Source organism: Metopolophium dirhodum, chromosome 8 (genome assembly GCF_019925205.1).
Source record: "Metopolophium dirhodum isolate CAU chromosome 8, ASM1992520v1, whole genome shotgun sequence".
NCBI classification, from domain to species: Eukaryota; Metazoa; Arthropoda; class Insecta; order Hemiptera; family Aphididae; genus Metopolophium; species Metopolophium dirhodum.
Window position 1 is genome coordinate 15,691,690 of NC_083567.1, and position 17,433 is coordinate 15,709,122.

The 17,433-nt window shown below is 36.7% G+C and overlaps 1 protein-coding gene across 9 annotated transcripts in view; it reads right to left on the minus strand.

Annotated features, from left to right (window-relative positions):
• LOC132949893 (RNA binding protein fox-1 homolog 2-like) overlaps nucleotides 1-16,423 on the minus strand; it is a 41,436-nt gene extending 25,013 nt beyond the window's left edge. For 8 of the 9 annotated variants that reach the window (XM_061021016.1, XM_061021009.1, XM_061021017.1 and 5 more), the window contains exon 1: nucleotides 15,802-16,422. The gene's annotated coding sequence lies outside the window, so the exon portion shown is untranslated. Of the gene's footprint in view, nucleotides 1-15,801 lie in introns of all 9 variants that reach the window. The other variant, XM_061021015.1, reaches the window with a different exon arrangement.
• Nucleotides 16,424-17,433: the final 1,010 nt, after the last annotated feature.

Below are 17,433 nucleotides of genomic sequence, written 5' to 3' on the forward strand. Positions count from 1 at the left end.
CCATAAACGTTAAATACATTTCACACAAAATAAAATGCGGACTAGACGGTCAACGGTGTTCAACGTCAGCATGGCCATGGGCCATAGCTTCTCAAAAATACGCCATGAACGGGTCAGCAGCCCTGCAGGTAAGTCCACGCATGTTCTAGCAGCCCCCCTCCCACTGGTCAACATAACGTAAATATAAATCAAAACATCGTTACATTAATCTAGGTTGAAGGTGATATACAAACAAGAGTGTTATAACATGGCGAATTAAAAAATGATACATAATAATTTTATGCTGACCTTTCAGCAAAAACAGTAACGTTCTAGACGTTTACACACAATAATAACGTACCTATCATATTTGTAACGCTATGATGCAGCAAATATATAAAATAACTCTTTACCGTCGTGAATCTATCGAAAACGAAATTCTAGATACTTTTTAATGACTGAAAAAACGACTGGACGACAGATCGAGTATGCACTATGCAACGACATAGATAATATGACATCATCGTAATTCGTCATCATCATTATCATCACACACGTACACCTGCAGTGATGTAAGTCGACAGTATTTACAGTGACTGACCTCTATAGTGTATAATATTCACACTGTAATTTGGCTCGGAAACAGAACCAAGTAGTTTCAGGTCACATCTCGTGTATACGCAAAATCGCACGCGCCTTCAAGCGGCATCGGTCGTGTGTATCCATTCACGAGGGCAACAAGTAACAACATCATAATATTATTATAGTCGTATATACGGTATAGTGGTATACCTAATATATTTCTGTAAAATAGCCAATAGGTACGTGTACCTACTACACGTATAAACATATTATATAATATCGTTGAGATAAGTTTGAAAGATATGTGATCGGTGTAAATAATTGTGACAGTTTTTTTATTCTGTACGACGCGATATATTGGTAATATGACATGCTGTATAATTACGCAGGGCGATCATAATTCATAATTTCATATAATATATTACATCATTTGTACTATGTAAAGATTCGAAAAAGAGAAAAAGATTATAGAATTAAAACACCCTTTGGGATTAAAGATATACCATATACCATATACACTAACCTATAACCTATACACGACGATACCCAAATGTTAAGGTATAAGATAGTTCAGGACGAATTATATGTAGTATATTAGTTGCTTGTAAAGAAGAATTGTATGGTTATAAATGTATAAGAGAGACTATATGAGAGTTGTCTCAAATTATGGATTTTCAATATGAGGGCTGTTTTATAGTGTTAATGTGATTTTATTTATGATGTACGATCATCATTTAAATATGTTAATGTATAAATATATCGAATATTTAACAAATAATTATTTATTTTTATTTACTTATGTGCGTTTAAAGTTTAGATGGGTGGAGAAATAAACTACACATTTTCGGTTGCCCTTTGGTACACATTGTTCCACTTATCCATAACATTTGTTCTGTATTTTTTTAACTCAATAAGTAAATGAGATGATGTTATATGAATATATTCATAACTATTTGTTCAATATTTGATATATATACATAGGTACATTTTTTAGGAAAATATCATTCACGCAGTGGTTACATAAAACAGTTAAAAAATTAACTGATTCTCATTTAATTTACAAACAATTTATGGCGAAACCCCCTTCTAAAAAATGAATACATATTCGGAGGAAATACTATATTCTAGGTCCTGAGCAGTAAGTTACAAATTATAGCTGAAGGTTTGCACTCCCCCCTCGCCAACAATCATACCCATTAATAGTTTACCTAAACCGGCGTTATTTTATTTAATAACAGTAAAAAAAATACTGAAAAATCTTTTTTCTGTTTAATGCACGCGTTGGTCTGTTAAGTCAAGCGGCTAATCGTGTTTTTTGGCCTATCTTCGACGCAAAAAGAGCTCTGGTGCAATAGTATTTACTACAGCAGCTATCCCGCGGAGAGACGGAGCGCGCGCCACGGAATAAATAATTTTAACTATGGACGGGCCGAGCTACGGGGCCTCGAACGAATGAGTGGAACCGGAGCGTAGAAGAGGTGTAGAACGAGTATACATGTCGCGCGGGTTTCGGGCCAACAACCAGTTTGAAGCACAACGGCGGAATACTAATTATTGCGGATATGTAATGATTATATATATATATATAAAGTATATGTTGTTTTAGGACGAGCTCGTATAGATACATACCAATGGGCTAAACGCACGTGTGCGAGACTAGACCGGTAGTAGGTATATTCATATATTATATATATACATAGGCATCAAAGTTTCTCCAAAAAAATTACATAACTTCAATTTTTAAACGGAGAACTGGTATGGCGATGGCCATATTCGTGCGATGCGTGAAAGCGGTAAGATATTATTCGTGACCAAAACGCGCGCGCGACCGAGGCTCTTCCCGAATACCCGCGCGCGTCTTGTGTGCTGCAACGACCTGTATTTTACATATTTCGCAACAATGCCGATTGATAAAGAAAAAATAGAAAAATAAGAGAAAATAAAAAACATCAATTGTTTCCCCCGGACGGACGTTTAGTGCTTCGTCTGGAGTATACTCGTGGTAAACAACAAATTTGCGAGTGTGTGCGAACGCGCTTATGTAAACGCGTGTGTATAGAGTAGTGTGTGTACCTACTCGAAGGACTTGTCTATTTATTTTTCACGTTTCGTCGTGTATATCATGAAAAAAAAATTTTTATACAGAAGTCTAGTACATCATGCCGCAGAATTATTCACGGAGGGAAAATGCAAGGGGGCGGTGGGGGAATTTGTCGGAGGGGGGAACACTCAGGTCTAATGAGGATGTACGCGGTGCATTGTGTAGTGCACCGGGGCCATTCGGAGGACGCGTCTGTCACGGTGGGGGATGACCATTGTTGTAATACTTCACTGACGACGTTGGACAAAAAAAATAAAATATAAATATACACAATATTATAGGTACGGTAGAAAAAAAAAACAAATATTATATTATTATTATTATATTGTAAAATGCTGCGGGCTCGTATATAAAATATTATGTATGCAGCGTTTTTGTACCGCTCAGCAAGTGGCTACATCCTATGAGAAAACGAGCCACATTACGCCGACGTGGACGGTTCCGTTTGTACATTGGGATGTTATTGAGTTAAATTGATGTTTATTGTCGTATATAGCCGCCGACGATAATAATAATATAAATGATTCGTCAGAAACGGACGCGAACGAGATAATAAACGCACGCGTAATACATCATCAACCCGTGCGGCGGCGGCAGCGTTTGTGCGTGTGCGCGATTACAAAGCTTGGCAAACGCGTCCTGAAACGCTCGGAAGATTTTTTTTTTTATAGCAGCACTAAATTTAGACAGAATTTATTGTCCGCGAGATTACAGAGCGGACTTAAAACGAGAGACCTGTTGAGTTGGTACATCAGGGCGCGGCGGCTTTGTTCCCGCATCGTCGTTGTATCCAGTCGTAATGCTATGCCGCCGAAATCGCGGTACGTTATTATAATATTTTCCCCGAGCATTTTACAGCGACCGCAGTGTTTTGTCGTATAAATCAGTCGGATTTCCCGTGACGAATCGAACGATATTTTTTCCCCTCTCGGCATCGTATAATCATGTTATAGAGCTCATATCCAGCTGAACTTGCTCGAATTTAGTCGTATTTGCTCATTCTCGGCAATTCCGAATATACCTTGTGTAATATTATGTAGTAAGAAATGTACGTTTTTAATGTTAATTTTTTCTCCACACCACTCTAGAAGTACAAGACAGCGATGAACAAGGCAATTGGGAAATCAATGTTCACTATTTCACCACCAATAAACGTAAAATCGTAGGGCCGTCAAATTAAAAAGCTGTAAAATATTGAGCAATTATATGTACACGAATTCCTCTTTACACATAGTCGTTTACACAAACAACTTCATAATTAAATAGACATTTTTCAAGCCGAATACATTGGCCAATTTCTATACTATTGTATACAAAGTAGTAAAAAACCCTAATGGGCTCACGCCATTAACGCCATCAACGGGCTCACATCACTCCCTCCCATTGTACTAATATATTATAAATTTACATTTATAAATAAAATAAATTTGTACAGGAGCAAACGGATACACTATCATGATTTTATGGTTTAGAAATGAACATGTCTAATGTCTATACTCAGAGCAGTATAATTTATTATTGATTCGATTTTATACAGTTGATTAAAAAATGAAGATAGAAAAAAAGGTCCACATTAGGTATTATCAAGGCTGGGCATTAACAAGTTAAAAAGTTAAACTTAAGTTAAAAAGTTAAACTTAAGTTAAAAAGTCAATTTTATTATAACTTTTTAATATAACTAGTTACTTTCGGATTTTCATTGACTTACCTTACTAAATTTCTTTTTTAATTAACAATAACGTGAAATCAACGACTTAATTTTTCATTTAAAGAAGTAAGTTTAAGTTAATTTATTTGGTTTTTAATTTTATTACATTTCACTATTTTAGTCTATTTCGTTTTCATGTCAAAAAATATTTACCGTGAATTTTTTAATGTTAAACAATTTATATTATTCCAATCTATATTATTGAATATATTAATATATTATACTATCAATGTTACTTGTTGAGGCCCAAAAGCAATCCTTGATACTTTTAACCCATTAAAACATTACTTTCTATCAATTTTCGCAAATACACAATAATTATTATTTCTAATATTACAATAGCGATATTGTTTATCAGTCATCACTATCGCTCATTTTTATCAAGCTAACTTCACCTCTTAAGGATAGTATACCACTTAGATCATAATATATATTACATACTATGGATGGAGCCATAGCATATATCTCGTCTATGTAAATTATTTGAAGGACATATTATTAGCAAGCACATATTAGTAAAGAGTCGCTGGTTGAGACGCGTGATCTGCCAGTATACTCGTTGTATATTTATCACTTATATCACTAGTTATCACTCATGAATTCCCAAGGATAATATACAGTTATTAGCATAAATATGCATAGACCTATAAACTAATGGACAGCACATTCCACTCCACCCTGCCATCAATGCTAGGTTTTCATGTAACCATATAACTGAGGGAGAAAGAACATAAAGTAGTGAAGGAGCTCGCATAAGGGAACTGTATACATTTTAGTACTTTGTTTCTTTTCTCGCTCAATCTATATCGTACCCCTGACTTCTTTATCGAAGCGCTGTCCATTAGTTTATAAGTCTGTAAATATGCGATGAGTATACACACGCATGCGCAGATAACACATCTCGACCAGCGCTCGTCGCTTATATGTATTTCAAATATCGGGACATAGGATCCATAGGTTAGGTTACGTAGGACTTTTAACATTTTATCATAACGAAAAAAATAACTTGGATAACATACTACTTTATTACAATACACAATACACACGAGTGACAAGTGAGATCAACTGATCAAGTGTATAATAATATCATATTATCATATAAAATATAAACCTATTTAATAATTAGGTATACGTTTGGTTTTAAAACGAATCAGTTCGCTTTGGACTTGCTCAAATCATTCGTCAATAATAATAAGTGATAACTAACAACAAGGCACAAGGCATAATACGCGTATATTAAAATAGAAAATTCAAAAGAAATATTCACCGAAAACATCAAGTCGAACGAAGTATTGGCAATGGGATGTATTTATATACTCATAAATGAAATGAAAATACTTGCCAAATTATGCGAGTTAAAGAGTTCTAACGAGGCCTTACGGTTTTAAAAATAATTCGTACATAAATGGTTGTCATTCCATTCAAATTTCAAGCCATAACACGTTCAATTTAATTTATAACGACATTGCGACATAGGTACCTCCTTGCAGCTAGTGTATAAATTTATAAATTTAAACTACAATAAGGGTAAACGAACGATAATGATAATCAAAGGTTACAGCTGATAAAGTGATTTCGACGAAATAATTGTCAAATATCACGTATCGTATAAAGTCGTCAATAATCAATACAGACCATACATAGTTATAATTACTTGACTCATTAATTATTTTTCATATATTATGCAACGTTTAAAACTGCAATTAAAACAAGTAACCATCATGATATACGATATTTTTAAACCATTTATTGTAGACCTACAATCGTCAATGCAACAATCAAAACTGAGCATACATAAAATATTCCGCTATACCTATAACATCGATATTAAAAAAAAAAAACATCAATTAAGAAAAAGAGATAACATATTTTATCATAGTCAAAATGAATAACGATTACAACCGAGAATATAACACCTATATTTACAACCAACAATATTATAGTATATTATAATATAATAATAGTATATTCATTATAATTTATATTTACAATTTCCTTTCACGAAACAAAAAAAAAATACATAAAAATATAAAACTGTTACTTTTCTGAACACAGAAAAAATTGCAAACACATAGCAGACGAAAACATTATTATTTGAACGCCGATGATGAATTAAATATTCAATATGGAAGTAGGCTATGTAATATAGTGTAATATGTTATTAGAATAATGAAAACTCAAATACCTACATTTGATGTTAAGCGATTTTTTTTTGTTTTTGTTCCGTCGAGTAATAATAATATTCAGTCGCTCAAATAGGGACGGAGGAAGTGCCCTCTCCCTTTTATTTTTTTTTATTACATTCAAACATACTCTTTAATTGAATATACCATTCATATAAAAGTACCTATAGTATATATAAATGTAAATATCAATTTATTTATTCTATACCAAATAAGAACAATAGTTACAATTTATAATTATTTATTTCTGCATGTATGCTCATACAGAGTGTTTTATCCGAGGTTTTATCAGTCATCACGAATACTCATCCCAATTTTTTAATTTAATAATTAATTTGTTCAAATTCTGATTTTTATAATTCTTACGTAGCTATAAAAAAAGACGTAAAACTCATATTCTTAAATACTTTATATTTGATATGACAATTAATATTTGGTATATTTGAGGAATAAATCGAAATTCAAGCGAATAAATTCTGGATTAATGTAGGTATTACATGATATTAAGGCTATAATAGTTATGGTTATTATAATGTATACTTAATAGTATACCTACCTTATTTAATAAAAATATATTACCCGGGATATTACCATTTTATAATCTGTAAAAATTGTCAGACTAGTACTGACTAAAAGTTAGTATAACAGATATTATAAAATATGCTACACTAAAAACTCGATTAACCGTCACCGTATGGACTATGATGGTTAACTGAATAGAATATAGTAATAGACGATTGACAGAAATGTTGTACTTTATATTTCATGTAAATAATATGTAATACCATTATTAACGATTATTATTCTAGATATATACATTTTAATAAATCAGAAACTACTCGTTTGAAATTTGATTTAGACACAACAACATTTCCGAAAATTTCATCCTAAATATTTACAATTTACAGGGAAAAAAAGAGCAACTAAAAAAAATTATTTTTGTATTAATTTAAATATGGTATACATATCACATATGGCATCCAAAGTATTTGAAAATATCGTCTTAAGGTATAGGTACTACAAATTTCAAAACAGAATTTGAATAACTGCGTTGCTTAAGGATAAAAAGGTGATGATATTGTAATCACCCTGTATATGTTTTCCAATTGAATTCAAACATTGCAGATAACGTTTTTAAACGAAATTAACATATACATGGACAATATACCTACTTCGGTCTTGAATTTTAATCAAACATGAACTTTAAAACGCAATAATATGCACGACATTCACCTGATTTTATTCAGTACACAATATTAGGCGATTGAATGTGCTGATCAGATGTGCTAAGTGGTATACAAAGTTGGTTAATAATATGGTTTATATTATGGCATCAGTCGAGTCGTTACTGTATAGCCTAGGTAAGACAAAATAATGGCCATTCAAATCTAGATGGACCTGAACGTTATAGGTATATTTACTAATACGACCTGTTTTTGTAACGAAAAACAAACCCTAAAATCTATAATACCACAGAATAAAAAGAAGCATATATAAGCACCCACAGGTAGTGTTTTATTTTTTACGTTGAATATGATGGAACAATCAAATTTTGGTCATCAGTATTTAATTACTTACTTAGTACTTTAGGTGGGGGGGGGGATTTCATTATTTATTTAAGAAACATACTAATTACTAATTAGTAATTAAAGTAAAATCAAACAATTTAAAAATCAGTATGGGTCTAAACTAAACTGCATGTAAAAATTGAATAAAAATTCCTTACATGTTGCACCCAAAGAATTAATTTTTTCAGGACGCCACTGATTTAACAAGTCACATAAGAATTTAAATTGTAAGTTGTAAGCTCATAATTAGTCGTAGGTACCTAAGTATCTACCTTAAGTCGTACCTAACGAGCATACTATGTGTGGGTGCGTGCGATATGCTGCTCGTTATACCGATTTACTCTATGCCTATCCGATGTCGATTAAACGAAGAGTAATTTAGAGAATATTCAGAATATTTAATCGTTTAGAGTCAAAACCAGACAAAAACGAATATGGTCAGCGTTTTCGATGCGTCGTTTAAATTAAATCGTGCGTATGATATTATGTTATACCCGTCCATGAATAACATACAAGACGTAGATGAAATGCAATTAGGCGCGTGAAGGGAAAACTTTTATACGGTTTCGCAGAGTATAACCACCAGCAATTTACAACACATGATACAAAGTATAAACACTAGGTTTTCTTCGCCGTTGTAAAATAAAATATACACTTCAGCGACAGTACGACACGTATGCGGTAATAACGAGTGATTTAATTTTTTTTTCGGCTTCTCGCCTTACCAACAGGTAGGTAATGATGACGACGACAACAGACAACACGTGCGTTTCCCCTCTACTCAGCCGAACAAACGGTAATTCGCCCGAGAAAAACGAACCGCAATAATATTATTATTATTATTCTTAGCGTCGTCGTATCGGGCTAATAAAACCTTGGAAACCGCGTAGAGGTACTGTGAGGGGATGTAGAGGGGGCATGTAAGTGGGAGTCAGTTTGGTACATCATGCGTTAATATAATATTAAATATTTATATATTAGGTATACAGGTATATTATATACGTATATAAGACTCGTATGAATTCACGCGCGGATTTGGATGAACGTAAAAAGTACGATTATGATAATTATATATTACTAAATATTTCGAATTTAGAATAATAATATAATAGCTAGACATCGAGGCAGTTTTTATTTTCAAACAATCACGAAATCCCGAAAAGAAAGATGTACTACACTGCCGCTAATAATAATAAATTAATGATCAACACTGAAAGCAAACGGACCGCGATGTGTACCACCTCTAGTCTAGAACTATAATAATGATATATATCCATTATATTATGGATACCCAGCTATAGCTACACGGTCAGCGGATTCCTAGTTATATATTATCGTATATATATACGCGAAAAGCGATTTCTAGACCGGCACGCCTGCCCGATTCACTAACCACGCGTTTTAATTCGCAATTAAGAGAGAAAATTCGCTGATTCCTCGCTGCTGTGCACACGGTCGATTAACCCCGCAGTTTAATTACATTTTTTTTTTTGTGCACATCTATAATACACTCGTACCTACCTAACCTCCGAACTCGGGTGTGACAACGATACACGTACCTATTCGTAATATTGTACCGCGCGCATTATAAAAATAGGAGATCGATAAAATAGCCATTGCGTGTATCAAGTCCGAACACTGTTCGAGAAGACACACATGAGCACACATTACGACGTGATATGGGCATATCAGACACGCGTTTAGAACCGCGTACATAGGCGCAAAATAGTGTTTAGGATTTGGGTGGGCTAAAATGTTGATAATATTGAATAAGCTTGAAACAAAATGTAGGAAATGTTTGGGGGGCTATGGACATTTTTTAAAGCCCCCCCCCCTATTTGCGCTTATACCACGTATATCATTAAGTATAGCTGGTATTAAACGAAATTAATAATAATGACAATTGTAATTAAAATAGAATACTATCTATTGAAAACGCGTTATATGGCACGCCACGAAGGTCGGGTTTTGCAACGACGAGGTTAACCTTGCCCGCACGCGGTTTGTACGCCGCAGATATGTGCCAAGCGTTTTATGTACCTCGCTGACTACTTACTATACGCGTACGACGATACAACACAATAACCGCGTGCGTATTGTAAACGATCGACCGGGGCGGAGGCGAAGACAAACAGGCGCGGCGGCGCGAGAAGAGGAAAAAAAACACCCGACAACGACACCGACCGTTTTTGAATTCGTGCCATAAAGTGTATCCATGTCGGTCGGTCGGTGTGTGCCGCCGCCGTCGCGCGTTTATCCGCCGCCCGAGGCGTCGGCGATCCGATTACCTACACACCGTTATTGACAAACCCGTAGGTACCTACATGTAAAATATATATATAGTTATTATAGTTTATTTTCAGGGCTCTAATACACGCCTTTATTTTTCACAGCGTCAAACGCAATTTTATTATTGTGAAATTTGCGTTTACAGGTAGGTGGAAACTGGTAGGTATGTGATCGCGGAAATACAATATGATAACTTTGTTTGCGCATACGTCGTAACTGTAGACATAATAACAACCTATATAGTTAATATTATTATCTGCGTATATTGAGTACAGCATATACATAGGGCAGGAAACTTATCAAAAACGTTGGTGATAACGCATAATATGATCTGCGATGAGATGTCCGGAGATTACATCATTGTTATGATAATCATGTATAGTAATATTGCGTTATCTTATCACATTGCACCGACACCGAATAGGTGCAGCAGCAACAGCCGCAACGAGCAGTAGTTGGGTGTGGTAAGCCTCCTCCCTCGAGGAATTCATTCGTCGTGATTACAGGATGTGGGCGCCGCGGTAACGAAAAATAAAATAAAAAGTAAAAGACTACACAAAACGGAGCGAGTTTAATTGTTCGTTTTAATGGTATCACACTAAGTATGCGGGACGTTTAGAATGTATTTCGAAATGCATACTTATCACCAGTATTAAAACTATAGTTGGCGATCAACAACCACCACGACGATAGGATCGTAAGACACGCGGCAGCAGCGGCAAGCTGACTTATTATTCCTTTTTTTATATATATAATTTATAACGGTTGTCAATCCAAACGAAATAACCGATCTGGAGTCTAAAGTCTAAACATCACACCAATACACTCCATGTCCGTGTATTGATGAAAAGTAAATGCGCCGCATCACATGCGAGTCATTTGACTATAGTTATCAATTACACCATCGATGCAAAGCTTTCGCGTTGTTCAGATTTTCAGAATAACTATAGACAAAAATCTTCTCGTAGACCTAATAATATATAGAGTTAATGCCCAAAGTCTGCGCAAGAAAATGAAAACGGTAACAATTATTATATAAAAACCAGAATAATATTTCCCAGGACCCTGCAGGCTACAATTGACAAATGATAAATAATTTTTAGAAAACCGCGTGGGAGATTTCGATCTTTGTTATTCTTGTTACGATTACAGCCGTCGCGTGTATACAAATTCAATGGTATAATAATAAAACACCGTAAACGAATTATGATTGACGTGAGAGACAGGCCCGAAAAAACAAAAGAACGAATGTCATCGAGTGACAAAAAAGTTAAGCCAATTTTCTTTGTGACGGCACAGCAGAGCTGATTATCGTTCGGATAACGGTTTTTTTTCAGTGAAATTGTATTAGTCGTTTTGTTAATTATGTCGCAGATCGATCATGAAATATATTATTATCGTCGTCTGAAGTACGAAATCCTTAATTATTCTGGTCTGGCGCGGGGGAGGCCGTATGCCATAAGCATGCAAAGCCCGACAAAGGCGTTCGCAAAGAGCTTTTTAAGCACACGTGTCCGCGGATCAATACGCGCAACGACGACGACGACATCCACACACAATAAAATCTTGGAGTCGCGATCCCGACTCGTTTCGACCTAAATAATAAATGTATATATAATGATATCAACTGCTCAGTCGAGGACGATGACGTCTACGCGGGACACGGCCAGCGTCGTCGTACGTTCAGCTCGTTTGGCGAAGTCGGGGAGAGGAAAAATCAATGTTTCGAGTGCGTTTTTAATGGCATTTTCCCACCGTCACTGCCTCTACCAACGCCACCACACCAGGGCACGATGAGACACGTCCTAATGTCCTATACGCTATTACTGTATATCTATCTATATAGCACGTATAACGTAGGTATATATATATATATTTTTTATTATTTCGTTCCCGGCACGTTACATCCATCTAAAGTTATATACGTATACATATAAAAGACGTTGAACAGATGTGCGAGAGCCGCCCCCGTCCCCTCTCCACACAACCCCATCACGGCAGACAGGATAAATAAATTATACGCGGCCCCCCTCGACATGTGTGTTTCTCTCGTGAGCGACCTCCACAGACGAGAAACGCACGCAACACACGGCGGAAGAAAAAAAATTTAACTGAAATAACGCAGACTGCAGCAGTGCCGCCCCTCGACAGAGAGGAAATTATACATTTATACTACAACGCTACACCGTCAGAGAATATGATACGCCGATAAAATAATATCATATTATCGTCGTTGTCTCTGTGTCTGATAATTTTCAGTAAACTAAATAAATATTATAATAAACTACCGGTAATGCCGGCGATATTTGGCCAGAGCGCGTATTCAAGGCCTGAAGGCTGATTGACGTGTCTATCTACACACGGTTGAGAAAATTTTTTTTGTCTGCAACAATACTGTCGTCGTACCTTGGGCGTACCCGACTTATATAATTGAGACGTAATTAAACGATTGACGATATATTACTTTAATATTGTTGGTACTTCATAAAAATAATAATGTAAGCATACAGTGTACACACATAGCCACATAGGTAGTATTAGGTGCGAACAGTCTTAACACAATATGTTATCTGGATTTCCATCGAACACGCTAATTATAAGACGTGTATACACATAATAGACCCGTGTACGGACGAAGGCTCAAGGGAAATTGAAACTGATTTATACACTTTAAATGAGTTCTGATTTTCTCAAAAGAGGACATAAAATTTAAAGTTTATTGGATATACGTAAGTAGGTTGTAGGTTTAAGCACAAAAAACTTAATGGTTTTTTATTGCAAATGGCTCCTTACCGGGACTTTAAATATTTTCAAAGAAATCAATTTAACCAAACCGTAACGTTTTCATCAATACAAAGTGATAATATTTTATCGTAAACCAGACAAATTCATATTTATTATTTAATATCCTAGGAAATATGTACAATTAATTTTTTTTTTAAGATCATATTATTATTATTATTAGGCATTTAACATTTTGCTAAGTCTATCGTTAAAATTAAAAATGTCTTGCATTTTCCAAACTATTGCCTTGGTTTATGAAAAACTTATCACAATTTTTAAAATAATAGCAAAAAGTTAACGACAATCAACAAAAATAAAATAAATGGTTTTTGAACGTATTTAAAAATCAAACACATGTCGTGTGTACTACTCCACAGCTGGCCGCAGTCCATACGGTCAATGGACACTAAGTTTCATACAATAATATAAAAGGGAGTTTTACTGCGATAGAGTTAGTATATAAATCTGCTAATTAAGAGGAAACAAATTAACCATCACCGAGACCATTGCGCGGGAGATGACCGTGCCAAGTTTCCGAAACCAATTTCATTTACGGGAATTACAATAAGCATTTTTTTCTCTCCATTTGCAAACTGAGTTCAGACGTTTGCTTGGCAACCGGCAATAATACTATATTGCTCTACTCGTATCATATATAATTCATTCGTCAGTCACATACACGAGCGGCCGTCTCATAAAAATATCACATGCGTTGTAGGTACTTGTCCACAAAAAAAAAAATATAAAAATATACGTCGAACGAAATGGGGAAAAAACCTATTTTTTTTTTTTAATAACCATTTTTTTATTATAGCCGAGCACAAAATTCAATACCACGTTTGTTGTAAAAAAAAAAAAGCCTTTTGTTTATGCAACCCATACGTATATGGTATATAGGCTATATAATATGTACGGCGATGCTATTATGCGATCTACTCGATAAATCGTCGGTTGTAATATAATATGTCATCGAACGGGAATAAAAAAAAACCCTTTTCCACGGCTATGGCAGTTGGAGGGTAGTTGAGAAGTGGGTCGTCGTACAGGACGGCGATGAATGCGAAAAATGTCAGAATGATAGGTACCAGTATCGCAGATATTTTGGAAAAAGATAAACTATTATTCCGATAGAAGTAGAAAAGAGAAATGAATACGTCGAGAAGCCAGCGGATTGTTGAGTGAAAATAAAAACGAAGAGAACACGGCTGAGCACTTAATAATATATAAACTCACCTCGGGCCCGATATATACAGACGTATTGTAATACGAATATCGATCGTTTGCGGAACCGAGGAGAGGGCTTGAAGCGGGCGGCGTCGGTCCGAGGAGCAAAAAGATACTACCTATATAATATTTTTCGTCTATTTCAATTTTAACAGGCGTTTTTAAATACACGAATATTATTTTAGGAAATGGACTCTTAGCCACACGACTGACGCCGGGGCGAAAGAAGAAGCAGAAGAGTAGGAAGGGTGAAATAGTGGATGAAACACGGACAGCGGGGTCGGTATAATTAGTATAATGGACTTTTGTTTCGTGTTTGTGACTCGCGCGGTCATCAACAGGCAGAAAAAAATAATAACTCCTAGTTTTGCACATGTCACGAACAAAAAATGCGTAAAACTACGATATTTGTACATCGTGTAGTTGACATACGAATGGTACATACTCGTGAATCCACGCCGAGCGTCTACTGACCACAGCGGTAAGCAAAGCAGCAGTAGCATAAATGGAAAAAATCATATTATTCGTAGATTCCTATTTACCAAAGCGGAACACACAAATGTGACGTTCCGAGGACAAGGGTGCGCGAGATGGTGTGTGATTTCCGAAGTGAAATATAATTTAGTCCACTTGGCCGCGCTGTCGACGAGGGTCGTTAAAAATAACTCACAGACGGGGGTGGCGGAGACGATTATTACCCCCTACGAACACCAGAGTTGGAAAACCGGGCGCACACCAAAGTTCGGTTGCTTCGAGTATTTGGAAGTATTTTGGATGACAACGATGAGTTAGCCAAATTTTGGAGAGGCGCGCGTTCCAAAGTCTATAATATTACTATACGCGCGATCGTGATAACATTGGTCGCGTAAGAGCCGGGTGGGAGAAATAATAATAAATCGTGTCGCGCAACAAACGCATTTTTAACTGTACAAATACCTTTGAGTCAAAGCCTACGGTAATGACGTGCAATACAATAATATCTATAATAACATTTTATTTAACCAATGACATACGGCGGTTAACGAACGATTAATGGCCCCGGGTAATACCGTTGTAACGACGAAATGTCTTGGCGAGATAAGATTTTCGAAGCAGGTAGACAATGTACGTCCGCCGAAGGCCGACCTAACGACTCGTCTTAATCGCCATCGCCGTGAACGCGCGCGCACGGCCGACAATAATATGATAGGTATATTGGGTACGATCTTCCCGACGGTGCACACACGCACACGACGCAGCGATTTCTAAACAACTATTAAGCTACAGGCTAATAAGTAAATAGGCCTACGTAGTACGTAGTCGCCGTCGGATGCGTCGCGCGGCGACACGTCGATTGCTAACATTTACGCATATTTTATCATTAATTGGTTGTGTTGTACTCACTGGATAGTATAACCCCTGATGGGGGATCAAATAGGGCGTTGCAGTCCACAGCTTGAGGCCGTATCGAAAAACCTTGTTTATCACAAACGAAGAGAGGCGGACGACTGGCGGCCTAACATGCTACACTTCGGTGGCGCGTCTCCGATGCGTTCGTATCGGCGTTGATCGGTTCCGGGAGAGGAAAAACAATCGGCAGGCAGTGGGTTACCTTTAAACGACGCGTCAGGATACCGGTGTCGCGTGGCGCGGGCGTCGGAAGAAGAGAGCTACTCGGTAAAAATACTTTGTAAACCCGGACGTCGGCGGCGGCGGTGGCGTGATGGCGGATGATAAAATATTTTGGGGAAAAAAAACGCAACGAACAACAATATAATATATAGGTAAAATAAGATCAACGAATTTATACTATAATAATAACTGATACGTTTCGATAATAATAACGATGATGACAATAATAAAAACCAACCCGACACGGATGGAAACAAAAATTATAATATAATTACAACGATAACGATTTTGTGCGTGCGTGAGCACAGTGAAACGAAAACTGAGAAATGTTTTGCGAACCGACACGGACGCCCAGTGGCACAAACACAATCTGACGAATGGATTGGATACGGGAAAAGGAACGTACGCGGGCACCCCGGTCCCCGTGCACCGTACACTAGACCCTACAAACCTCTCCCGTCCTATCCCCTCCTATCGGAATAGCACTAGCACAAGAGCGCGCGCGGTGGACGTGTATGAGAGTGCGGCAGCGGCGACGGGTTATCCCCACCGCCGCCGCCGAGGCGCGCGCGAATCGATGAAACAGATCGGTCGGTCGGCGTACACGGTGCGCACCGCCTCGCCATCGCACCGGCCACCAGCCGGCGGGCTCACGCTTGCGAGGCCTCGCGCCGCCGCCCGAAGACACAAACACCTCCCGACGAAAAATTCCAAACCTTTTGTTGGGTCCCGTTCAACAAAACGATATTATTACGATATAAACGATGTTTTATTTATGTTCATATCATATTATTATAGCAGCAGCCAGCAGGTAACGCGATCACGTGACCATATCGTGTACAGCGCCAGTGTTCGGAAAACCGAAAACGACGTAGAATTTGGAAACTTTGGCTAGCCACTCCTCCCCATCACCGGATTTCCTGCGCCCCACATAGCCTCCCATCGCTTTCAATCCCGCCACACTCGATCCCCACTTGCAGCAGCCTGCAGACAATCGATAAGTCGCATCGAAAGTCGAAACTATAATATTGTACTTGTACAGTACACTAAACTACTAAAGGTACGGTAGGTATACTTATTTATGGTAGGTTGTAGGTACACGAAACACGATGATATATTTGATTCTGTGTTGGGTAAGTTGATTTTCTCGTACAAAATAGTTACATATTCAGTAAATCTTAAAAAAGAAAAGTAACATGTTGCGTTACATTTGTTAACAAACAATAATGTGTTAGTGTTACTGTTAGAGATTTAACATTAAGGTATATATTAATGTTTTTGGTTACAGTTTATACTGAATTTTTATAATATGTTAACAGTTTCCTATGCCTTTAGCTTTTATTGAACATCACCCATTTAGTAAAGAAATATTAAAAAATTTAACAAAAGGTTACGAATTATAGT